The sequence below is a fragment of the Ictidomys tridecemlineatus genome, chromosome 7 (assembly GCF_052094955.1).
Source record: "Ictidomys tridecemlineatus isolate mIctTri1 chromosome 7, mIctTri1.hap1, whole genome shotgun sequence".
In the NCBI taxonomy this organism is placed as follows: domain Eukaryota; kingdom Metazoa; phylum Chordata; class Mammalia; order Rodentia; family Sciuridae; genus Ictidomys; species Ictidomys tridecemlineatus.
The window spans coordinates 83,464,086-83,489,677 of NC_135483.1; positions in this window are offsets into that span (position 1 = coordinate 83,464,086).

Below are 25,592 nucleotides of genomic sequence, written 5' to 3' on the forward strand. Positions count from 1 at the left end.
TGGCAAAAATCACTTTCATGGAAAGGGGTTGCCAAGCTTCAAAAAACTACTAGTTTCCTGAAATCTCAGCCAACATTTTTTCACCCAATCTTGATGATTCTTTCAGGTAATGATCAGTACACCAAAACCACTTGGCTCACCAAATTTCGTTCTTCTAGATTATACCGTTCGTGTGCATTAACCGTTTTGATTTTAAGGTTTTACTCTGTTTTTTCCTATATAAATACATGTATTTGGAGCTCTAAATCAAACACGGTTTGTGCTAGCTCTTTGAAACTTGACACAATAAAGCAGTTTCAAGTTATATCTCTATGGTTTGTTTTTCTGTTGATGTAGCCCTAAGCAGAGACTGGCGAAAATCCCTTTCATGGAAAGGGGTTGCCAAGCTTCCAAAAAACTACGAGTTGCCTGAAATCTCAGCAAACATTTTTTCACCCAATCTTGATGATTCTTTCAGGTAATGATCAGTACACCAAAACCACTTGGCTCCCCAAATTTCGTTCTTCTAGGTTAAACCATTCGTTTGCAGTAACCGTTTTCATTTTTAGGATTCATTCTGTTTTCTCCTATAGGGATACATGTATTTGCAACTCTAAATCAAACACGGTTTGTGCTAGCTTTTTCAAACTTGACACAATAAACAGTTTCAAGTTCTAACTCTATGGTTTTGTTTGCTGTTGATGTAGCCCTAAGCAGAGACTGGCGAAAATCACTTTCATTGAAAGGGGTTGCCATGCTTCCAAAAAACTTCGAGTTGCCTGAAATCTCAGCAAAAATTTTTTCACTCAATCTTGATGATTCTTTCAGGTAATGATCAGTATACCAAAACCACTTTGCTCACCAAATTTCGTTCTTCTAGGTTAAACCGTTCGTTTGCAGTAACCGTTTTCATTTTTAGGTTTCACTCTGTTTTCTCCTATAGGGATACATGTATTTGCAACTCTAAATCAAACACGGATTGTGCTAGCTCTTTGAAACTTTACACAATAAACAGTTTCAAGTTCTATCTGTATGGTTTGTATGCTGTTGATGTAGCCCTAAGCAGAGACTGGCAAAAATCACTTTCATGGAAAGGGGTTGCCAAGCTTCCAAAAAACTACGAGTTTCCTGAAATCTCAGGAAACATTTTTTCACCCAATCTTGATGATTCTTTCTGTTAATGATCAGGACAACAAAACCACTTTGTTCACCAAATTTCATTCTTCTTGGTTAAACCGTTCCTTTGCAGTAACCGTTTTCATTTTTAGGTTTCACTCTGTTTTCTCCTATAGGGATACATGCATTTGGAACTCTAAATGAAACACGGTTTGTGCTAGCTCTTGAAACTTGACACAATAAAGCAGTTTCCAGTTCTATCTCTATGGTTTGTTTGCTGTTGATGTAGCCCTAAGCATAGACCTGTGAAAATCACTTTCATGGAAAGGGGTTGCCAAGCTTCCAAAATACTACGAGTTGCCTGAAATCTCAGTAAACATTTTTTCACCCAATCTTGATGATTCTTTCAGATAATGATCAGTACACCAAAACCACTTGGCTCACAAAATTTCGTTCATCTAGGTTAAACCGTTCGTTTGCATTAACCGTTTTCATTTTTAGGTGTCACTCTGTTTTCTCCTATAGGGATACATGTATTTGGAACTCTAAATCAAAAACGGTTTGTGCTAGCTCTTTGAAACTTGACACAATAAAGCAGTTTCAAGCTCTATCTCTATGGTTTGTTTGCTGTTGATGTAGCCCTAAGCAGAGACTGGCGAAAATCACTTTCATGGAAAGGGGTTGCCAAGCTTCGAAAAAACTACGAGTTGCCTGAAATCTCAGCAAACATTTTTTCACCCAATCTTGATGATTCTTACAGGTAATGATCAGTACACCAAAACCACTTGGCTCACCAAATTTGTTCCTCTAGGTTAAACTGTTCGTTTGCAGTAACCGTTTTCATTTTTAGGTTTCACTCTGTTTTCTCCTATAGGGATACATGTATTTTGAACTCTAAATGAAACACGGTTTGTGCTAGCTCTTGAAACTTGACACAATAAAGCAGTTTCCAGTTCTATATCTATGGTTTGTTTGCTGTTGATGTAGCCCTAAGCATAGACCTGTGAAAATCACTTTCATGGAAAGGGGTTGCCAAGCTTCCAAAATACTACGAGTTGCCTGAAATCTCAGTAAACATTTTTTCAACCAATCTTGATGATTCTTTCAGATAATGATCAGTACACCAAAACCACTTGGCTCACAAAATTTCGTTCATCTAGGTTAAACCGTTCGTTTGCATTAACCGTTTTCATTTTTAGGTTTCACTCTGTTTTCTCCTATAGGGATACATGTATTTGGAACTCTAAATCAAACACGGTTTGTGCTAGCTCTTTGAAACTTGACACAATAAAGCAGTTTCAAGTTCTATCTCTATTGTTTGTTTGCTGTTGATGTCGCCCTAAGCAGAGACTGGCGAAAATCAGTTTCATGGAAAAGGGTTGCCAAGCTTCCAAAAAACTATGAGTTGCCTGAAATCTCAGCCAACATTTTTTCACCCAATCTTGATGATTCTTTCAGGTAATGATCAGTATACCAAACCCACTTGGCTCACCAAATTTCGTTTTTCTAGGTTAAACCATTCGTTTGCAGTAACCGTTTTCATTTTTAGGATTCATTCTGTTTTCTCCTATAGGGATACATGTATTTGGAACTCTAAATCAAACACGGTTTGTGCTAGCTTTTTGAAACTTGACACAATAAAGCAGTTTCAAGTTCTAACTCTATGGTTTTGTTTGCTGTTGATGTAGCCCTAAGCAGAGACTGGCGAAAATCACTTTCATTGAAAGGGGTTGCCATGCTTCCAAAAAACTTCGAGTTGCCTGAAATCTCAGCAAAAATTTTTTCACTCAATCTTGATGATTCTTTCAGGTAATGATCAGTATACCAAAACCACTTTGCTCACCAAATTTCGTTCTTCTAGGTTAAACCGTTCGTTTGCAGTACCGTTTTCATTTTTAGGTTTCACTCTGTTTTCTCCTATAGGGATACATGTATTTGCAACTCTAAATCAAACACGGATTGTGCTAGCTCTTTGAAACTTTACACAATAAACAGTTTCAAGTTCTATCTGTATGGTTTGTATGCTGTTGATGTAGCCCTAAGCAGAGACTGGCAAAAATCACTTTCATGGAAAGGGGTTGCCAAGCTTCCAAAAAACTACGAGTTGCCTGAAATCTCAGGAAACATTTTTTCACCCAATCTTGATGATTCTTTCTGTTAATGATCAGGACAACAAAACCACTTTGTTCACCAAATTTCATTCTTCTTGGTTAAACCGTTCCTTTGCAGTAACCGTTTTCATTTTTAGGTTTCACTCTGTTTTCTCCTATAGGGATACATGCATTTGGAACTCTAAATGAAACACGGTTTGTGCTAGCTCTTGAAACTTGACACAATAAAGCAGTTTCCAGTTCTATCTCTATGGTTTGTTTGCTGTTGATGTAGCCCTAAGCATAGACCTGTGAAAATCACTTTCATGGAAAGGGGTTGCCAAGCTTCCAAAATACTACGAGTTGCCTGAAATCTCAGTAAACATTTTTTCACCCAATCTTGATGATTCTTTCAGATAATGATCAGTACACCAAAACCACTTGGCTCACAAAATTTCGTTCATCTAGGTTAAACCGTTCGTTTGCATTAACCGTTTTCATTTTTAGGTTTCACTCTGTTTTCTCCTATAGGGATACATGTATTTGGAACTCTAAATCAAAAACGGTTTGTGCTAGCTCTTTGAAACTTGACACAATAAAGCAGTTTCAAGCTCTATCTCTATGGTTTGTTTGCTGTTGATGTAGCCCTAAGCAGAGACTGGCGAAAATCACTTTCATGGAAAGGGGTTGCCAAGCTTCGAAAAAACTACGAGTTGCCTGAAATCTCAGCAAACATTTTTTCACCCAATCTTGATGATTCTTACAGGTAATGATCAGTACACCAAAACCACTTGGCTCACCAAATTTGTTCCTCTAGGTTAAACTGTTCGTTTGCAGTAACCGTTTTCATTTTTAGGTTTCACTCTGTTTTCTCCTATAGGGATACATGTATTTTGAACTCTAAATGAAACACGGTTTGTGCTAGCTCTTGAAACTTGACACAATAAAGCAGTTTCCAGTTCTATATCTATGGTTTGTTTGCTGTTGATGTAGCCCTAAGCATAGACCTGTGAAAATCACTTTCATGGAAAGGGGTTGCCAAGCTTCCAAAATACTACGAGTTGCCTGAAATCTCAGTAAACATTTTTTCAACCAATCTTGATGATTCTTTCAGATAATGATCAGTACACCAAAACCACTTGGCTCACAAAATTTCGTTCATCTAGGTTAAACCGTTCGTTTGCATTAACCGTTTTCATTTTTAGGTTTCACTCTGTTTTCTCCTATAGGGATACATGTATTTGGAACTCTAAATCAAACACGGTTTGTGCTAGCTCTTTGAAACTTGACACAATAAAGCAGTTTCAAGTTCTATCTCTATTGTTTGTTTGCTGTTGATGTCGCCCTAAGCAGAGACTGGCGAAAATCAGTTTCATGGAAAAGGGTTGCCAAGCTTCCAAAAAACTATGAGTTGCCTGAAATCTCAGCCAACATTTTTTCACCCAATCTTGATGATTCTTTCAGGTAATGATCAGTATACCAAACCCACTTGGCTCACCAAATTTCGTTTTTCTAGGTTAAACCATTCGTTTGCAGTAACCGTTTTCATTTTTAGGATTCATTCTGTTTTCTCCTATAGGGATACATGTATTTGGAACTCTAAATCAAACACGGTTTGTGCTAGCTTTTTGAAACTTGACACAATAAAGCAGTTTCAAGTTCTAACTCTATGGTTTTGTTTGCTGTTGATGTAGCCCTAAGCAGAGACTGGCGAAAATCACTTTCATTGAAAGGGGTTGCCATGCTTCCAAAAAACTTCGAGTTGCCTGAAATCTCAGCAAAAATTTTTTCACTCAATCTTGATGATTCTTTCAGGTAATGATCAGTATACCAAAACCACTTTGCTCACCAAATTTCGTTCTTCTAGGTTAAACCGTTCGTTTGCAGTACCGTTTTCATTTTTAGGTTTCACTCTGTTTTCTCCTATAGGGATACATGTATTTGCAACTCTAAATCAAACACGGATTGTGCTAGCTCTTTGAAACTTTACACAATAAACAGTTTCAAGTTCTATCTGTATGGTTTGTATGCTGTTGATGTAGCCCTAAGCAGAGACTGGCAAAAATCACTTTCATGGAAAGGGGTTGCCAAGCTTCCAAAAAACTACGAGTTGCCTGAAATCTCAGGAAACATTTTTTCACCCAATCTTGATGATTCTTTCTGTTAATGATCAGGACAACAAAACCACTTTGTTCACCAAATTTCATTCTTCTTGGTTAAACCGTTCCTTTGCAGTAACCGTTTTCATTTTTAGGTTTCACTCTGTTTTCTCCTATAGGGATACATGCATTTGGAACTCTAAATGAAACACGGTTTGTGCTAGCTCTTGAAACTTGACACAATAAAGCAGTTTCCAGTTCTATCTCTATGGTTTGTTTGCTGTTGATGTAGCCCTAAGCATAGACCTGTGAAAATCACTTTCATGGAAAGGGGTTGCCAAGCTTCCAAAATACTACGAGTTGCCTGAAATCTCAGTAAACATTTTTTCACCCAATCTTGATGATTCTTTCAGATAATGATCAGTACACCAAAACCACTTGGCTCACAAAATTTCGTTCATCTAGGTTAAACCGTTCGTTTGCATTAACCGTTTTCATTTTTAGGTTTCACTCTGTTTTCTCCTATAGGGATACATGTATTTGGAACTCTAAATCAAAAACGGTTTGTGCTAGCTCTTTGAAACTTGACACAATAAAGCAGTTTCAAGCTCTATCTCTATGGTTTGTTTGTTGTTGATGTAGCCCTAAGCAGAGACTGGCGAAAATCACTTTCATGGAAAGGGGTTGCCAAGCTTCGAAAAAACTACGAGTTGCCTGAAATCTCAGCAAACATTTTTTCACCCAATCTTGATGATTCTTTCAGGTAATGATCAGTACACCAAAACCACTTGGCTCACCAAATTTGTTCCTCTAGGTTAAACTGTTCGTTTGCAGTAACCGTTTTCATTTTTAGGTTTCACTCTGTTTTCTCCTATAGGGATACATGTATTTTGAACTCTAAATGAAACACGGTTTGTGCTAGCTCTTGAAACTTGACACAATAAAGCAGTTTCCAGTTCTATATCTATGGTTTGTTTGCTGTTGATGTAGCCCTAAGCATAGACCTGTGAAAATCACTTTCATGGAAAGGGGTTGCCAAGCTTCCAAAATACTACGAGTTGCCTGAAATCTCAGTAAACATTTTTTCAACCAATCTTGATGATTCTTTCAGATAATGATCAGTACACCAAAACCACTTGGCTCACAAAATTTCGTTCATCTAGGTTAAACCGTTCGTTTGCATTAACCGTTTTCATTTTTAGGTTTCACTCTGTTTTCTCCTATAGGGATACATGTATTTGGAACTCTAAATCAAAAACGGTTTGTGCTAGCTCTTTGAAACTTGACACAATAAAGCAGTTTCAAGTTCTATCTCTATGGTTTGTTTTCTGTTAATGTAGCCCTAAGCAGAGACTGGCGAAAATCACTTTCATGGAAAGGGGTTGCCAAGCTTCCAAAAAACTACGAGTTGCCTGAAATCTCATGAAACATTTTTTCACCCAATATTGATGATTCTTTCAGGTAATGATCAGTACACCAAAACCACTCGGCTCACCAAATTTTGTTCTTATAGGTTAAACCGTTCATTTGCAGTAACCGTTTTCATTTTTAGGTTTCACTCTGTTTTCTCCTATAGGGATACATGTATTTGCAACTCTAAATCAAACACGGTTTGTGCTAGCTCTTTGAAACTTGACACAATAAACAGTTTCAAGTTCTATCTGTATGGTTTGTTTGCTGTTGATGTAGCCCTAAGCAGAGACTGGCAAAAATCACTTTCATGGAAAGGGGTTGCCAAGCTTCCAAAAAACTACGAGTTGCCTGAAATCTCAGGAAACATTTTTTCACCCAATCTTGATGATTCTTTCTGTTAATGATCAGTACACCAAAACCACTTTGTTCACCAAATTTCATTCTTCTTGGTTAAACCGTTCCTTTGCAGTAACCGTTTTCATTTTTAGGTTTCACTCTGTTTTCTCCTACAGGGATACATGTATTTGGAACTCTAAATGAAACACGTCTTGTGCTAGCTATTTGACTTGACACAATAAAGGAGTTTCAAGTTCTATCTCTATGGTTTGTTTGCTGTTGATGTAGCCATAAGCAGAGACTGGCGAAAATCACTTTCATGGAAAGGGGTTGCCAAGCTTCCAAAAAAATACGAGTTGCCTGAAATCTCAACCAACATTTTTTCACCCAATCTTGATGATTCTTTCAGGTAATGATCAGTACACCAAAACCACTTGGCTCACCAAAATTTGTTCTTCTATGTTAAACCGTTCGTTTGTAGTAACAGTTTTCATTTTAAAGTTTCACTCTGTTTTCTCCTATAGGGATACATGTATTTGGAACTCTAAATCAAACACGGTTTTTGCTAGCTCTTTGAAACTTGACACAATAAAGCAGTTTCAAGTTCTATCTCTATGGTTTGTTTGCTGTTGATGTAGCCCTAAGCAGACACTGACGAAAATCACTTTCATGGAAAGGGGTTGCCAAGCTTCCAAAAAACTACGAGTTGCCTGAAATCTCAGCAAACATTTTTTCACCCAATCTTGATGATTCTTTCAGGTAATGATCAGTACACCAAAACCACTTGACTCACCAAATTTCGTTCTTGTAGGTTAAACCGTTCGTTTGCAGTAACCGTTTTCATTTTTAGGTTTCACTCTGTTTTCTCCTATAGGGATACATGTATTTGGAAATCTAAATCAAACACGGTTTGTGCTAGCTCTTTGAAACTTGACACAATAAAGCAGTTTCAAGTTCTATCTCTATGGGTTCTTTTCTCTTGATGTAGCCCTTAGCAGAGACTGGCGAAAATCACTTTCATGGAAAGGGGTTGCCAAGCTTCCAAAAAACTACGAGTTGCTTGAAATCTCAGCCAACATTTTTTCACCCAATTTGATGATTCTTTCAGGTAATGATCAGTACACCAAAACCACTTGGCTCACCAAATTTCGTTCTTCTAGGTTAAACCGTTCGTTTGCAGAAACCGTTTTCATTTTTAGGTTTCACTCTGTTTTCTCCTATAGAGATACATGTATTTGGAACTCTAAATCAAACATGGTTTGTGCTAGCTCTTTGAAACTTGACACAATAAAGCAGGTTCAAGTTCTATCTCTATGGTTTGTTTGCTGTTGATGTAGCCCTAAGCAGAGACTGGCGAAAATCACTTTCATGGAAAGGGGTTGCCAAGCTTCCAAAGAACTACGAGTTGCCTGAAATCTCAGCCAACATTTTTTCACCCAATGTTGATGATTCTTTCAGGTAATATTCAGTACACTAAAACAACTTGGCTCACCAAATTTCGTTCTTCTAGGTTAAACCGTTCGTTTGCGGTAACCGTTTTCATTTTTAGGTTTCACTCTGTTTTCTCCTATAGGGATACATGTATTTGGAACTCTAAATCAAACACGGTTTGTGCTAGCTCTTTGAAACTTGACACAATAATGCAGTTTCATGTTCTATCTCTATGGTTTGTTTGGTGTTGATGTAGCCCTAAGGAGAGATGGCGAAAATCACTTTCATGGAAAGGGGTTGCCAAGCTTCCAAAAAACTACGACTTGCCGGAAATCTCAGCCAACATTCTTTCACCCAATCTTGATGATTCTTTCAGGTAATGATCAGTACACCAAAACCACTTGGCTCACCAAATTTGTTCCTCTAGGTTAAACTGTTCGTTTGCAGTAACCGTTTTCATTTTTAGGTTTCACTCTGTTTTCTCCTATAGGGATACATGTATTTGGAACTCTAAATGAAACATGGTTTGTGCTAGCTCTTGAAACATGACACAATAAAGCAGTTTCCAGTTCTATCTCTATGGTTTGTTTGCTGTTGATGTAGCCCTAAGCATAGACCTGTGAAAATCACTTTCATGGAAAGGGGTTGCCAAGCTTCCAAAATACTACGAGTTGCCTGAAATCTCAGTAAACCTTTTTTCACCCAATCTTGATGATTCTTTCAGGTAATGATCAGTACACCAAAACCACTTGGCTCACCAAATTTCGTTCATCTAGGTTAAACCGTTCGTTTGCATTAACCGTTTTCATTTTTAGGTTTCACTCTGTTTTCTCCTATAGGGATACATGTATTTGGAACTCTAAATCAAAAACGGTTTGTGCTAGCTCTTTGAAACTTGACACAATAAAGCAGTTTCAAGTTCTATCTCTATGGTTTGTTTTCTGTTAATGTAGCCCTAAGCAGAGACTGGCGAAAATCACTTTCATGGAAAGGGGTTGCCAAACTTCCAGAAAACTACGAGTTGCCTGAAATCTCATGAAACATTTTTTCACCCAATCTTGATGATTCTTTCAGGTAATGATCAGTACACCAAAACCACTCGGCTCACCAAATTTTGTTCTTCTAGGTTAAACCGTTCGTTTGCAGTAACCGTTTTCATTTTTAGGTTTCACTCTGTTTTCTCCTTTAGGGATACATGTATTTGGAACTCTAAATCAAACACGGTTTGTTCTATCTCTTAGAAACTTGACACAATAAAGCAGTTTCAAGTTCTATCTCTATGGTTTGTTTTCTGTTGATGTAGCCCTAAGCAGAGACTGGCGAAAATCACTTTCATGGAAAGGGGTTGCCATGCTTCCAAAAAACTACGAGTTGCCTGAAATCTCAGCAAAAATTTTTTCACTCAATCTTGATGATTCTTTCAGGTAATGATCAGTATACCAAAACCACTTTGCTCACCAAATTTCGTTCTTCTAGGTTAAACCGTTCGTTTGCAGTAACCGTTTTCATTTTTAGGTTTCACTCTGTTTTCTCCTCTAGGGATACATGTATTTGCAACTCTAAATCAAACACGGTTTGTGCTAGCTCTTTGAAACTTGACACAATAAACAGTTTCAAGTTCTATCTGTATGGTTTGTTTGCTGTTGATGTAGCCCTAAGCAGAGACTGGCAAAAATCACTTTCATGGAAAGGGGTTGCCAAGCTTCCAAAAAACTATGAGTTGCCTGAAATCTCAGGAAACATTTTTTCACCCAATCTTGATGATTCTTTCTGTTAATGATCAGTACACCAAAACCACTTTGTTCACCAAATTTCATTCTTCTTGGTTAAACTGTTCCTTTGCAGTAACCGTTTTCATTTTTAGGTTTCACTCTGTTTTCTCCTACAGGGATACATGTATTTGGAACTCTAAATGAAACACGGCTTGTGCTAGCTATTTGACTTGACACAATAAAGGAGTTTCAAGTTCTATCTCTATGGTTTGTTTGCTGTTGATTTAGCCATAAGCAGAGACTGGCGAAAATCACTTACATGGAAAGGGGTTGCCAAGCTTCCAAAAAAATACGAGTTGCCTGAAATCTCAACCAACATTTTTTCACCCAATCTTGATGATTCTTTCAGGTAATGATCAGTACACCAAAACCACTTGGCTCACCAAAATTTGTTCTTCTATGTTAAACCGTTCGTTTGCAGTAACAGTTTTCATTTTAAAGTTTCACTCTGTTTTCTCCTATAGGGATACATGTATTTGGAACTCTAAATCAAACACGGTTTGTGCTAGCTCTTTGAAACTTGACACAATAAAGCAGTTTCAAGCTCTATCTCTATGGTTTGTTTGCTGTTGATGTAGCCCTAAGCAGAGACTGGCGAAAATCACTTTAATGGAAAGGGGTTGCCAAGCTTCCAAAAAACTACGAGTTGCCTGAAATCTCAGCAAACATTTTTTCACCCAATCTTGATGATTCTTTCAGGTAATGATCAGTACACCAAAACCACTTGGCTCACCAAATTTCGTTCTTCTAGGTTAAACCGTTCGTTTGCAGAAACCGTTTTCATTTTTAGTTTTCACTCTGTTTTCTCCTATAGAGATACATGTATTTGGAACTCTAAATCAAACACGGTTTTTGCTAGCTCTTTGAAACTTGACACAATAAAGCAGTTTCCAGGTCTATCTCTATGGTTTGTTTGCTGTTGATGTAGCCCTAAGCAGAGACTGGCGAAAATCACTTTCATGGAAAGGGGTTGCCAAGCTTCCAAAAAACTACGAGTTTCCTGAAATCTCAGCAAACATTTTTCCACCCAATCTTGATGATTCTTTCAGGTAAGGATCAGTACACCAAAACCACTAGGCTCACCAAGTTTCGTTCTTTTAGGTTAAACAGTTCGTTTGCAGTAACCATTTTCATTTTTAGGTTTCACTCTGTTTTCTCCTATAGAGATACATGTATTTGGAACTCTAAATCAAACAAGGTTTGTGCTAGCTCTTCGAACCTTGACACAATAAAGCAGTTTCAAGTTCTAACTCTATGGTTTGTTTGCTGTTGATGTAACCCTAGGCAGAGACTGGCGAAAATCACTTTCATGGAAAGGGGTTGCCAAGCTTCCAAAAAACTACGAGTTGCCTGAAATCTCAGCCAACATTTTTTCACCCAATCTTGATGATTCTTTCAGGTAATGATCAGTAAACCAAAACCACTTGGCTCACCAAATTTCGTTCTTCTAGGTAAAACCGTTCGTTTGCAGAAACCGTTTTCATTTTTAGGTTTCACTCTGTTTTCTCCTATAGAGATACATGTATTTGGAACTCTAAATCAAACACGGTTTTTGCTAGCTCTTTGAAACTTGACACAATAAAGCAGTTTCCAGGTCTATCTCTATGGTTTGTTTGCTGTTGATGTAGCCGTAAGCAGAGACTGGCGAAAATCACTTTCATGGAAAGGGGGTGCCAATCTTCCAAAAAACTACGAGTTGCCTGAAATCTCAGCAAACATTTATTCACCCAATCTTGATAATTCTTTCAGGTAAGGATCAGTATACCAAAACCACTAGGCTCACCAAGTTTCGTTCATTTAGGTTAAACAGTTCGTTTGCAGTAACCGTTTTCATTTTTAGGTTTCACTCTGTTTTCTCCTATAGAGATACATGTATTTGGAACTCTAAATCAAACATGGTTTGTGCTAGCTCTTTGAAACTTGACACAATAAAGCAGGTTCAAGTTCTATCTCTATGGTTTGTTTGCTGTTGATGTAGCCCTAAGCAGAGACTGGCGAAAATCACTTTCATGGAAAGGGGTTGCCAAGCTTCCAAAGAACTACGAGTTGCCTGAAATCTCAGCCAACATTTTTTCACCCAATGTTGATGATTCTTTCAGGTAATATTCAGTACACTAAAACCACTTGGCTCACCAAATTTCGTTCTTCTAGGTTAAACCGTTCGTTTGCAGTAACCGTTTTCATTTTTAGGTTTCACTCTGTTTTCTCCTATAGGGATACATGTATTTGGAACTCTAAATCAAACACGGTTTGTGCTAGCTCTTTGAAACTTGACACAATAATGCAGTTTCATGTTCTATCTCTATGGTTTGTTTGGTGTTGATGTAGCCCTAAGGAGAGATGGCGAAAATCACTTTCATGGAAAGGGGTTGCCAAGCTTCCAAAAAACTACGACTTGCCGGAAATCTCAGCCAACATTCTTTCACCCAATCTTGATGATTCTTTCAGGTAATGATCAGTACACCAAAACCACTTGGCTCACCAAATTTCGTTCTTCTAGATTATACCGTTCGTGTGCATTAACCGTTTTGATTTTAAGGTTTTACTCTGTTTTTTCCTATATAAATACATGTATTTGGAGCTCTAAATCAAACACGGTTTGTGCTAGCTCTTTGAAACTTGACACAATAAAGCAGTTTCAAGTTATATCTCTATGGTTTGTTTTTCTGTTGATGTAGCCCTAAGCAGAGACTGGCGAAAATCCCTTTCATGGAAAGGGGTTGCCAAGCTTCCAAAAAACTACGAGTTGCCTGAAATCTCAGCAAACATTTTTTCACCCAATCTTGATGATTCTTTCAGGTAATGATCAGTACACCAAAACCACTTGGCTCCCCAAATTTCGTTCTTCTAGGTTAAACCATTCGTTTGCAGTAACCATTTTCATTTTTAGGTTTCACTCTGTTTTCTCCTATAGGGATACATGTATTTGGAACTTTAAATCAAACACGATTTGTGCTAGCTCTTTGAACCTTGACACAATAAAGCAGTTTCAAGTTCTATATCTATGGTTTGTTTGCTGTAGATGTAGCCCTAAGCAGAGACTGGCGAAAATCACTTTCATGAAAAGGGGTTGCCAATCTTCAAAAATCTACGAGATTTCTGAAATCTCATCAAACATTTTTTCACCCAATCTTCATGATTCTTTCAGGTAATGATCAGTACACCAAAACCACTTGGCTCACCAAATTTGTTCCTCTAGGTTAAACTGTTCGTTTGCAGTAACCGTTTTCATTTTTAGGTTTCACTCTGTTTTCTCCTATAGGGATACATGTATTTGGAACTCTAAATGAAACATGGTTTGTGCTAGCTCTTGAAACATAACACAATAAAGCAGTTTCCAGTTCTATCTCTATGGTTTGTTTGCTGTTGATGTAGCCCTAAGCATAGACCTGTGAAAATCACTTTCATGGAAAGGGGTTGCCAAGCTTCCAAAATACTACGAGTTGCCTGAAATCTCAGTAAACCTTTTTTCACCCAATCTTGATGATTCTTTCAGGTAATGATCAGTACACCAAAACCACTTGGCTCACAAAATTTCGTTCATCTAGGTTAAACCGTTCGTTTGCATTAACCGTTTTCATTTTTAGGTTTCACTCTGTTTTCTCCTTTAGGGATACATGTATTTGGAACTCTAAATCAAACACGGTTTGTTCTAGCTCTTTGAAACTTGACACAATAAAGCAGTTTCAAGTTCTATCTCTATGGTTTGTTTTCTGTTGATGTAGCCCTAAGCAGAGACTGGCGAAAATCACTTTCATGGAAAGGGGTTGCCATGCTTCCAAAAAACTACGAGTTGCCTGAAATCTCAGCAAAAATTTTTTCTCTCAATCTTGATGATTCTTTCAGGTAATGATCAGTATACCAAAACCACTTTGCTCACCAAATTTCGTTCTTCTAGGTTAAACCGTTCGTTTGCAGTAACCGTTTTCATTTTTAGGTTTCACTCTGTTTTCTCCTCTAGGGATACATGTATTTGCAACTCTAAATCAAACACGGTTTGTGCTAGCTCTTTGAAACTTGACACAATAAACAGTTTCAAGTTCTATCTGTATGGTTTGTTTGCTGTTGATGTAGCCCTAAGCAGAGACTGGCAAAAATCACTTTCATGGAAAGGGGTTGCCAAGCTTCCAAAAAACTATGAGTTGCCTGAAATCTCAGGAAACATTTTTTCACCCAATCTTGATGATTCTTTCTGTTAATGATCAGTACACCAAAACCACTTTGTTCACCAAATTTCATTCTTCTTGGTTAAACTGTTCCTTTGCAGTAACCGTTTTCATTTTTAGGTTTCACTCTGTTTTCTCCTACAGGGATACATGTATTTGGAACTCTAAATGAAACACGGCTTGTGCTAGCTATTTGACTTGACACAATAAAGGAGTTTCAAGTTCTATCTCTATGGTTTGTTTGCTGTTGATTTAGCCATAAGCAGAGACTGGCGAAAATCACTTTCATGGAAAGGGGTTGCCAAGCTTCCAAAAAAATACGAGTTGCCTGAAATCTCAACCAACATTTTTTCACCCAATCTTGATGATTCTTTCAGGTAATGATCAGTACACCAAAACCACTTGGCTCACCAAAATTTGTTCTTCTATGTTAAACCGTTCGTTTGCAGTAACAGTTTTCATTTTAAAGTTTCACTCTGTTTTCTCCTATAGGGATACATGTATTTGGAACTCTAAATCAAACACGGTTTGTGCTAGCTCTTTGAAACTTGACACAATAAAGCAGTTTCAAGCTCTATCTCTATGGTTTGTTTGCTGTTGATGTAGCCCTAAGCAGAGACTGGCGAAAATCACTTTCATGGAAAGGGGTTGCCAAGCTTCCAAAAAACTACGAGTTGCCTGAAATCTCAGCAAACATTTTTTCACCCAATCTTGATGATTCTTTCAGGTAATGATCAGTACACCAAAACCACTTGGCTCACCAAATTTCGTTCTTCTAGGTTAAACCGTTCGTTTGCAGAAACCGTTTTCATTTTTAGTTTTCACTCTGTTTTCTCCTATAGAGATACATGTATTTGGAACTCTAAATCAAACACGGTTTTTGCTAGCTCTTTGAAACTTGACACAATAAAGCAGTTTCCAGGTCTATCTCTATGATTTGTTTGCTGTTGATGTAGCCCTAAGCAGAGACTGGCGAAAATCACTTTCATGGAAAGGGGTTGCCAAGCTTCCAAAAAACTACGAGTTTCCTGAAATCTCAGCAAACATTTTTCCACCCAATCTTGATGATTCTTTCAGGTAAGGATCAGTACACCAAAACCACTAGGCTCACCATGTTTCGTTCTTTTAGGTTAAACAGTTCGTTTGCAGTAACCATTTTCATTTTTAGGTTTCACTCTGTTTTCTCCTATAGAGATACATGTATTTGGAACTCTAAATCAAACAAGGTTTGTGCTAGCTCTTTGAACCTTGACACAATAAAGCAGTTTCAAGTTCTAACTCTATGGTTTGTTTGCTGTTGATGTAACCCTAGGCAGAGACTGGCGAAAACCACTTTCATGGAAAGGGGTTGCCAAGCTTCCAAAAAACTACGAGTTGCCTGAAATCTCAGCCAACATTTTTTCACCCAATCTTGATGATTCTTTCAGGTAAAGATCAGTAAACCAAAACCACTTGGCTCACCAAATTTCGTTCTTCTAGGTTAAACCGTTCGTTTGCAGAAACCGTTTTCATTTTTAGGTTTCACTCTGTTTTCTCCTATAGAGATACATGTATTTGGAACTCTAAATCAAACACGGTTTTTGCTAGCTCTTTGAAACTTGACACAATAAAGCAGTTTCCAGGTCTATCTCTATGGTTTGTTTGCTGTTGATGTAGCCGTAAGCAGAGACTGGCGAAAATCACTTTCATGGAAAGGGGGTGCCAAGCTTCCAAAAAACTACGAGTTGCCTGAAATCTCAGCAAACATTTATTCACCCAATCTTGATAATTCTTTCAGGTAAGGATCAGTATACCAAAACCACTAGGCTCACCAAGTTTCGTTCATTTAGGTTAAACAGTTCGTTTGCAGTAACCGTTTTCATTTTTAGGTTTCACTCTGTTTTCTCCTATAGAGATACATGTATTTGGAACTCTAAATCAAACATGGTTTGTGCTAGCTCTTTTGAAACTTGACACAATAAAGCAGTTTCAAGTTCTATCTCTATGGTTTGTTTTCTGTTGATGTAGCCCTAAGCAGAGACTGGCGAAAATCACTTTCATGGAAAGGGGTTGCCATGCTTCCAAAAAACTACGAGTTGCCTGAAATCTCAGCAAAAATTTTTTCACTCAATCTTGATGATTCTTTCAGGTAATGATCAGTACACCAAAACCACTTGGCTCACCAAAATTTGTTCTTCTATGTTAAACCGTTCGTTTGCAGTAACAGTTTTCATTTTAAAGTTTCACTCTGTTTTCTCCTATAGGGATACATGTATTTGGAACTCTAAATCAAACACGGTTTGTGCTAGCTCTTTGAAACTTGACACAATAAAGCAGTTTCAAGCTCTATCTCTATGGTTTGTTTGCTGTTGATGTAGCCCTAAGCAGAGACTGGCGAAAATCACTTTCATGGAAAGGGGTTGCCAAGCTTCCAAAAAACTACGAGTTGCCTGAAATCTCAGCAAACATTTTTTCACCCAATCTTGATGATTCTTTCAGGTAATGATCAGTACACCAAAACCACTTGGCTCACCAAATTTCGTTCTTCTAGGTTAAACCGTTCGTTTGCAGAAACCGTTTTCATTTTTAGTTTTCACTCTGTTTTCTCCTATAGAGATACATGTATTTGGAACTCTAAATCAAACACGGTTTTTGCTAGCACTTTGAAACTTGACACAATAAAGCAGTTTCCAGGTCTATCTCTATGATTTGTTTGCTGTTGATGTAGCCCTAAGCAGAGACTGGCGAAAATCACTTTCATGGAAAGGGGGTTGCCAAGCTTCCAAAAAACTACGAGTTTCCTGAAATCTCAGCAAACATTTTTCCACCCAATCTGGATGATTCTTTCAGGTAAGGATCAGTACACCAAAACCACTAGGCTCACCATGTTTCGTTCTTTTAGGTTAAACAGTTCGTTTGCAGTAACCATTTTCATTTTTAGGTTTCACTCTGTTTTCTCCTATAGAGATACATGTATTTGGAACTCTAAATCAAACAAGGTTTGTGCTAGCTCTTTGAACCTTGACACAATAAAGCAGTTTCAAGTTCTAACTCTATGGTTTGTTTGCTGTTGATGTAACCCTAGGCAGAGACTGGCGAAAATCACTTTCATGGAAAGGGGTTGCCAAGCTTCCAAAAAACTACGAGTTGCCTGAAATCTCAGCCAACATTTTTTCACCCAATCTTGATGATTCTTTCAGGTAAAGATCAGTAAACCAAAACCACTTGGCTCACCAAATTTCGTTCTTCTAGGTTAAACCGTTCGTTTGCAGAAACCGTTTTCATTTTTAGGTTTCACTCTGTTTTCTCCTATAGAGATACATGTATTTGGAACTCTAAATCAAACACGGTTTTTGCTAGCTCTTTGAAACTTGACACAATAAAGCAGTTTCCAGGTCTATCTCTATGGTTTGTTTGCTGTTGATGTAGCCGTAAGCAGAGACTGGCGAAAATCACTTTCATGGAAAGGGGGTGCCAAGCTTCCAAAAAACTACGAGTTGCCTGAAATCTCAGCAAACATTTATTCACCCAATCTTGATAATTCTTTCAGGTAAGGATCAGTATACCAAAACCACTAGGCTCACCAAGTTTCGTTCATTTAGGTTAAACAGTTCGTTTGCAGTAACCGTTTTCATTTTTAGGTTTCACTCTGTTTTCTCCTATAGAGATACATGTATTTGGAACTCTAAATCAAACATGGTTTGTGCTAGCTCTTTGAAACTTGACACAATAAAGCAGTTTCAAGTTCTATCTCTATGGTTTGTTTTCTGTTGATGTAGCCCTAAGCAGAGACTGGCGAAAATCACTTTCATGGAAAGGGGTTGCCATGCTTCCAAAAAACTACGAGTTGCCTGAAATCTCAGCAAAAATTTTTTCACTCAATCTTGATGATTCTTTCAGGTAATGATCAGTATACCAAAACCACTTTGCTCACCAAATTTCGTTCTTCTAGGTTAAACCGTTCGTTTGCAGTAACCGTTTTCATTTTTAGGTTTCACTCTGTTTTCTCCTCTAGGGATACATGTATTTGCAACTCTAAATCAAACACGGTTTGTGCTAGCTCTTTGAAACTTGACACAATAAACAGTTTCAAGTTCTATCTGTATGGTTTGTTTGCTGTTGATGTAGCCCTAAGCAGAGACTGGCAAAAATCACTTTCATGGAAAGGGGTTGCCAAGCTTCCAAAAAACTATGAGTTGCCTGAAATCTCAGGAAACATTTTTTCACCCAATCTTGATGATTCTTTCTGTTAATGATCAGTACACCAAAACCACTTTGTTCACCAAATTTCATTCTTCTTGGTTAAACTGTTCCTTTGCAGTAACCGTTTTCATTTTTAGGTTTCACTCTGTTTTCTCCTACAGGGATACATGTATTTGGAAATCTAAATGAAACACGGCTTGTGCTAGCTATTTGACTTGACACAATAAAGGAGTTTCAAGTTCTATCTCTATGGTTTGTTTGCTGTTGATTTAGCCATAAGCAGAGACTGGCGAAAATCACTTTCATGGAAAGGGGTTGCCAAGCTTCCAAAAAAATACGAGTTGCCTGAAATCTCAACCAACATTTTTTCACCCAATCTTGATGATTCTTTCAGGTAATGATCAGTACACCAAAACCACTTGGCTCACCAAAATTTGTTCTTCTATGTTAAACCGTTCGTTTGCAGTAACAGTTTTCATTTTAAAGTTTCACTCTGTTTTCTCCTATAGGGATACATGTATTTGGAACTCTAAATCAAACACGGTTTGTGCTAGCTCTTTGAAACTTGACACAATAAAGCAGTTTCAAGCTCTATCTCTATGGTTTGTTTGCTGTTGATGTAGCCCTAAGCAGAGACTGGCGAAAATCACTTTCATGGAAAGGGGTTGCCAAGCTTCCAAAAAACTACGAGTTGCCTGAAATCTCAGCAAACATTTTTTCACCCAATCTTGATGATTCTTTCAGGTAATGATCAGTACACCAAAACCACTTGGCTCACCAAATTTCGTTCTTCTAGGTTAAACCGTTCGTTTGCAGAAACCGTTTTCATTTTTAGTTTTCACTCTGTTTTCTCCTATAGAGATACATGTATTTGGAACTCTAAATCAAACACGGTTTTTGCTAGCTCTTTGAAACTTGACACAATAAAGCAGTTTCCAGGTCTATCTCTATAATTTGTTTGCTGTTGATGTAGCCCTAAGCAGAGACTGGCGAAAATCACTTTCATGGAAAGGGGTTGCCAAGCTTCCAAAAAACTACGAGTTTCCTGAAATCTCAGCAAACATTTTTCCACCCAATCTTGATGATTCTTTCAGGTAAGGATCAGTACACCAAAACCACTAGGCTCACCAAGTTTCGTTCTTTTAGGTTAAACAGTTCGTTTGCAGTAACCATTTTCATTTTTAGGTTTCACTCTGTTTTCTCCTATAGAGATACATGTATTTGGAACTCTAAATCAAACAAGGTTTGTGCTAGCTCTTTGAACCTTGACACAATAAAGCAGTTTCAAGTTCTAACTCTATGGTTTGTTTGCTGTTGATGTAACCCTAGGCAGAGACTGGCGAAAATCACTTTCATGGAAAGGGGCTGCCAAGCTTCCAAAAAACTACGAGTTGCCTGAAATCTCAGCCAACATTTTTTCACCCAATCTTGATGATTCTTTCAGGTAAAGATCAGTAAACCAAAACCACTTGGCTCACCAAATTTCGTTCTTCTAGGTTAAACCGTTCGTTTGCAGAAACCGTTTTCATTTTTAGGTTTCACTCTGTTTTCTCCTATAGAGATACATGTATTTGGAACTCTAAATCAAACACGGTTTTTGCTAGCTCTTTGAAACTTGACACAATAAAGCAGTTTCCAGGTCTATCTCTATGGTTTGTTTGCTGTTGATGTAGCCGTAAGCAGAGACTGGCGAAAATCACTTTCATGGAAAGGGGGTGCCAAGCTTCCAAAAAACTACGAGTTGCCTGAAATCTCAGCAAACATTTATTCACCCAATCTTGATAATTCTTTCAGGTAAGGATCAGTATACCAAAACCACTAGGCTCACCAAGTTTCGTTCATTTAGGTTAAACAGTTCGTTTGCAGTAACCGTTTTCATTTTTAGGTTTCACTCTGTTTTCTCCTATAGAGATACATGTATTTGGAACTCTAAATCAAACATGGTTTGTGCTAGCTCTTTGAAACTTGACACAATAAAGCAGTTTCAAGTTCTATCTCTATGGTTTGTTTTCTGTTGATGTAGCCCTAAGCAGAGACTGGCGAAAATCACTTTCATGGAAAGGGGTTGCCATGCTTCCAAAAAACTACGAGTTGCCTGAAATCTCAGCAAAAATTTTTTCACTCAATCTTGATGATTCTTTCAGGTAATGATCAGTATACCAAAACCACTTTGCTCACCAAATTTCGTTCTTCTAGGTTAAACCGTTCGTTTGCAGTAACCGTTTTCATTTTTAGGTTTCACTCTGTTTTCTCCTCTAGGGATACATGTATTTGCAACTCTAAATCAAACACGGTTTGTGCTAGCTCTTTGAAACTTGACACAATAAACAGTTTCAAGTTCTATCTGTATGGTTTGTTTGCTGTTGATGTAGCCCTAAGCAGAGACTGGCAAATATCACTTTCATGGAAAGGGGTTGCCAAGCTTCCAAAAAACTATGAGTTGCCTGAAATCTCAGGAAACATTTTTTCACCCAATCTTGATGATTCTTTCTGTTAATGATCAGTACACCAAAACCACTTTGTTCACCAAATTTCATTCTTCTTGGTTAAACTGTTCCTTTGCAGTAACCGTTTTCATTTTTAGGTTTCACTCTGTTTTCTCCTACAGGGATACATGTATTTGGAACTCTAAATGAAACACGGCTTGTGCTAGCTATTTGACTTGACACAATAAAGGAGTTTCAAGTTCTATCTCTATGGTTTGTTTGCTGTTGATTTAGCCATAAGCAGAGACTGGCGAAAATCACTTTCATGGAAAGGGGTTGCCAAGCTTCCAAAAAAATACGAGTTGCCTGAAATCTCAACCAACATTTTTTCACCCAATCTTGATGATTCTTTCAGGTAATGATCAGTACACCAAAACCACTTGGCTCACCAAAATTTGTTCTTCTATGTTAAACCGTTCGTTTGCAGTAACAGTTTTCATTTTAAAGTTTCACTCTGTTTTCTCCTATAGGGATACATGTATTTGGAACTCTAAATCAAACACGGTTTGTGCTAGCTCTTTGAAACTTGACACAATAAAGCAGTTTCAAGCTCTATCTCTATGGTTTGTTTGCTGTTGATGTAGCCCTAAGCAGAGACTGGCGAAAATCACTTTCATGGAAAGGGGTTGCCAAGCTTCCAAAAAACTACGAGTTGCCTGAAATCTCAGCAAACATTTTTTCACCCAATCTTGATGATTCTTTCAGGTAATGATCAGTACACCAAAACCACTTGGCTCACCAAATTTCGTTCTTCTAGGTTAAACCGTTCGTTTGCAGAAACCGTTTTCATTTTTAGTTTTCACTCTGTTTTCTCCTATAGAGATACATGTATTTGGAACTCTAAATCAAACACGGTTTTTGCTAGCTCTTTGAAACTTGACAAAATAAAGCAGTTTCCAGGTCTATCTCTATAATTTGTTTGCTGTTGATGTAGCCCTAAGCAGAGACTGGCGAAAATCACTTTCATGGAAAGGGGTTGCCAAGCTTCCAAAAAACTACGAGTTTCCTGAAATCTCAGCAAACATTTTTCCACCCAATCTTGATGATTCTTTCAGGTAAGGATCAGTACACCAAAACCACTAGGCTCACCAAGTTTCGTTCTTTTAGGTTAAACAGTTCGTTTGCAGTAACCATTTTCATTTTTAGGTTTCACTCTGTTTTCTCCTATAGAGATACATGTATTTGGAACTCTAAATCAAACAAGGTTTGTGCTAGCTCTTTGAACCTTGACACAATAAAGCAGTTTCAAGTTCTAACTCTATGGTTTGTTTGCTGTTGATGTAACCCTAGGCAGAGACTGGCGAAAATCACTTTCATGGAAAGGGGTTGCCAAGCTTCCAAAAAACTACGAGTTGCCTGAAATCTCAGCCAACATTTTTTCACCCAATCTTGATGATTCTTTCAGGTAAAGATCAGTAAACCAAAACCACTTGGCTCACCAAATTTCGTTCTTCTAGGTTAAACCGTTCGTTTGCAGAAACCGTTTTCATTTTTAGGTTTCACTCTGTTTTCTCCTATAGAGATACATGTATTTGGAACTCTAAATCAAACACGGTTTTTGCTAGCTCTTTGAAACTTGACACAATAAAGCAGTTTCCAGGTCTATCTCTATGGTTTGTTTGCTGTTGATGTAGCCGTAAGCAGAGACTGGCGAAAATCACTTTCATGGAAAGGGGTTGCCAAGCTTCCAAAAAACTACGAGTTGCCTGAAATCTCAGCAAACATTTATTCACCCAATCTTGATAATTCTTTCAGGTAAGGATCAGTACACCAAAACCACTTGGCTCACCAAATTTTGTTCTTCTAGGTTAAACCGTTCGTTTGCAGTAACCGTTTTCATTTTTAGGTTTCACTCTGTTTTCTCCTATAGGGATACATGTTTTTGGAACTCTAAATCAAACACGGTTTGTGGTAGCTCTTTGAAACTTGAAACAATAAAGCAGTTTCAAGTTCTATCTCTATGGTTAGTTTGCTGGTGGTGTAGCCCTAAGCAGAGACTGGCGAAAATCACTTTGATGGAAAGGGGCTGCCAAGCTTCCAAAAAACTACGAGTTGCCTGAAATCTCAGCAAACATTTTTTTCACCCAATCTTGATGATCATTTTAGGTAATGATCAGTACACCAAAATCACTTGGCTCACCTAATTTCGTTCTTCTAGGTTAAACCGTTCGTTTGCAGTAACCGTTTTCATTTTTAGGTTTCACTCTGTTTTCTCCTATAGAGATACATGTATTTAGAACTCTAAATCAAACACGGTTTGTGCTAGATCTTTGAAACTTTACACAATAAAGCAGTTTTAAGTTCTATCTCTATGGTTTCTTTGCTGTTGATGTAGCCCTAAGCAGAGAGTAGCGAAAATCACTTTCAGGGAAAAAGGTTGCCAAGCTTCCAAAAAACTACGAGTTGCATGAAATCTCAGCCAACATTTTTTCACCCAATCTTGATGATTCTTTCAGGTAATGATCAGTACACCATAACCACTTGGCTCACCTAATTTCGTTCTTCTAGGTTAAACCGTTCGTTGGCAGTAACCGTTTTCATTTTTAGGTTTCACTCTGTCTGCTCCTATAGGGATACATGTATTTGAAACTCTAAATCAAACTCGGTTTGTGCTAGCTCTTTTCAACTTGACAAAATAAAGCAGTTTCAAGTTCTGTCTCTGTGGATTGTTTGCTGTTGATGTAGCCCTAAGCAGAGACTGGCGAAAATCATATTAATGGAAAGGGGTTGCCAATCTTCCAAAAAACTACGAGTTCCCTGAAATCTCAGCAAATATTTTTTCACCCAATCTTGATGATTCTTTCAGGTAATAATCAGTACACCAAAACCACTTGGCACACCAAATTTCGTTCTTTTAGTATAAACCGTTCGTTTGCAGTAACCGTTTTAATATTTAGGTTTCACTCTGTTTTCTCCTATAGGGATACATGTATTTTGAACTCTAAATCAAACACGGTTTGTGCTAGCTCTTTGAAACTTGACACAATAAAGCAGTTTCAAGTTCTATTTCTATGGTTTCTTTGCTGTTGATGTAGCCCTAAGCAGAGACTGGCGAAAATCACTTTCATGGAAAGGGGTTGCCAAGCTTCCAAAAAACTACGAGTTGCCTGAAATCTCAGCCAACATTTTTTCACCCAATCTTGATGATTCTTTCAGGTAATGATCAGTACACCAAAACCACTTGGCTCACCAAATTTCGTTCTTCTAGGTTAAACCGTTCGTTTGCAGTAACCTTTTTCATTTTTAGGTTTCACTCTGTTTTCTCCTATAGGGATACATGTATTTGGAACTCTAAATCAAACACGGTCTGTGCTAGCTCTTTGAAACTTGACAAAATAAAGCAGTTTCAAGTTCTATCTGTATGGTTTGTTTGCTGTTGATGTAGCCAAAAAGAGCCTGGCGAAAATCTCTTTCATGAAAAGGGGTTGCCAAGCTTCCAAAAAACTACGAGTTGCCTGAAATCTCAGCAAACATTTTTTCATCCAATCTTGATGATTCTTTCAGGTAATGATCAGTACAGCAAAACCACTTCGCTCACCAAATTTCGTTTTTCTGGGTTAAACCGTTCGTTTGCAGTAACCGTTTTCATTTTTAGGTTTCACTCTGTTTTCTCCTATAGGGATACATGTATTTGGAACTCTAAATCAAACACGGTTTGTGCTAGCTCTTTGAAACTTGACACAATAAAGCAGTTTCAAGTTCTGTCTCTATGGTTTGTTTGCTGTTAATGTTGCCCTAAGAAGAGACTGGCGAAAATCACTTTCTTTTGAAGGGGTTGCCAAGCTTCCAAAAAACTACGAGTTGCCTGAAATCTCAGCAAACATTTTTTCAACCAATCTTGATTATTCTTTCAGGTGATGATCAGTACACCAAAACCAGTTGGTCACCAAATTTCGTTCTTCTAGGTTAAACCGTTCGTTTGCAGTAACCGTTTTCATTTTTAGGTTTCACTCTGTTTTCTCCTATAGGGATACATGTATTTGGAACTCTAAATCAAACACGGTTTGTGCTAGCTCTTTGAAACTTGACACAATAAAGCAGTTTCAAGTTCTATCTCTATGGTTTGTTTGCTGTTGATGTAGCCCTAAGCAGTGACTGGCGAAAATCACTTTTATGGAAAGGGGTTGCCAAGCTTCCAAAAAACTACTAGTTGCCTGAAATCTCAGCAAACATTTTTTCACCCAATCTTGATGATTCTTTCAGGTAATGATCAGTACACCAAAGCCACTTGGCTCACCGTATTTCGTTCTTCCACGTTAAACAGTTCGTTTGCAGTAACCGTTTTCATTTCTGGTTTCACTCTGTTTTCTCCTATAGGGATACATGTATTTGGAACTCTAAATCCAACACGGTTTGTGCTAGCTCTTTGAAACTTGACACAATAAAGCAGTTTCAAGTTCTATCTCTATGGTTTGTTTGCTGTTGATGTAGCCCTAAGCAGAGACTGGAGAAAATCACTTTCATGGAAAGGGTTGCAAAGCTTCTAAAAAACTATGAGTTGTCTGAAATCTCAGCAAATATT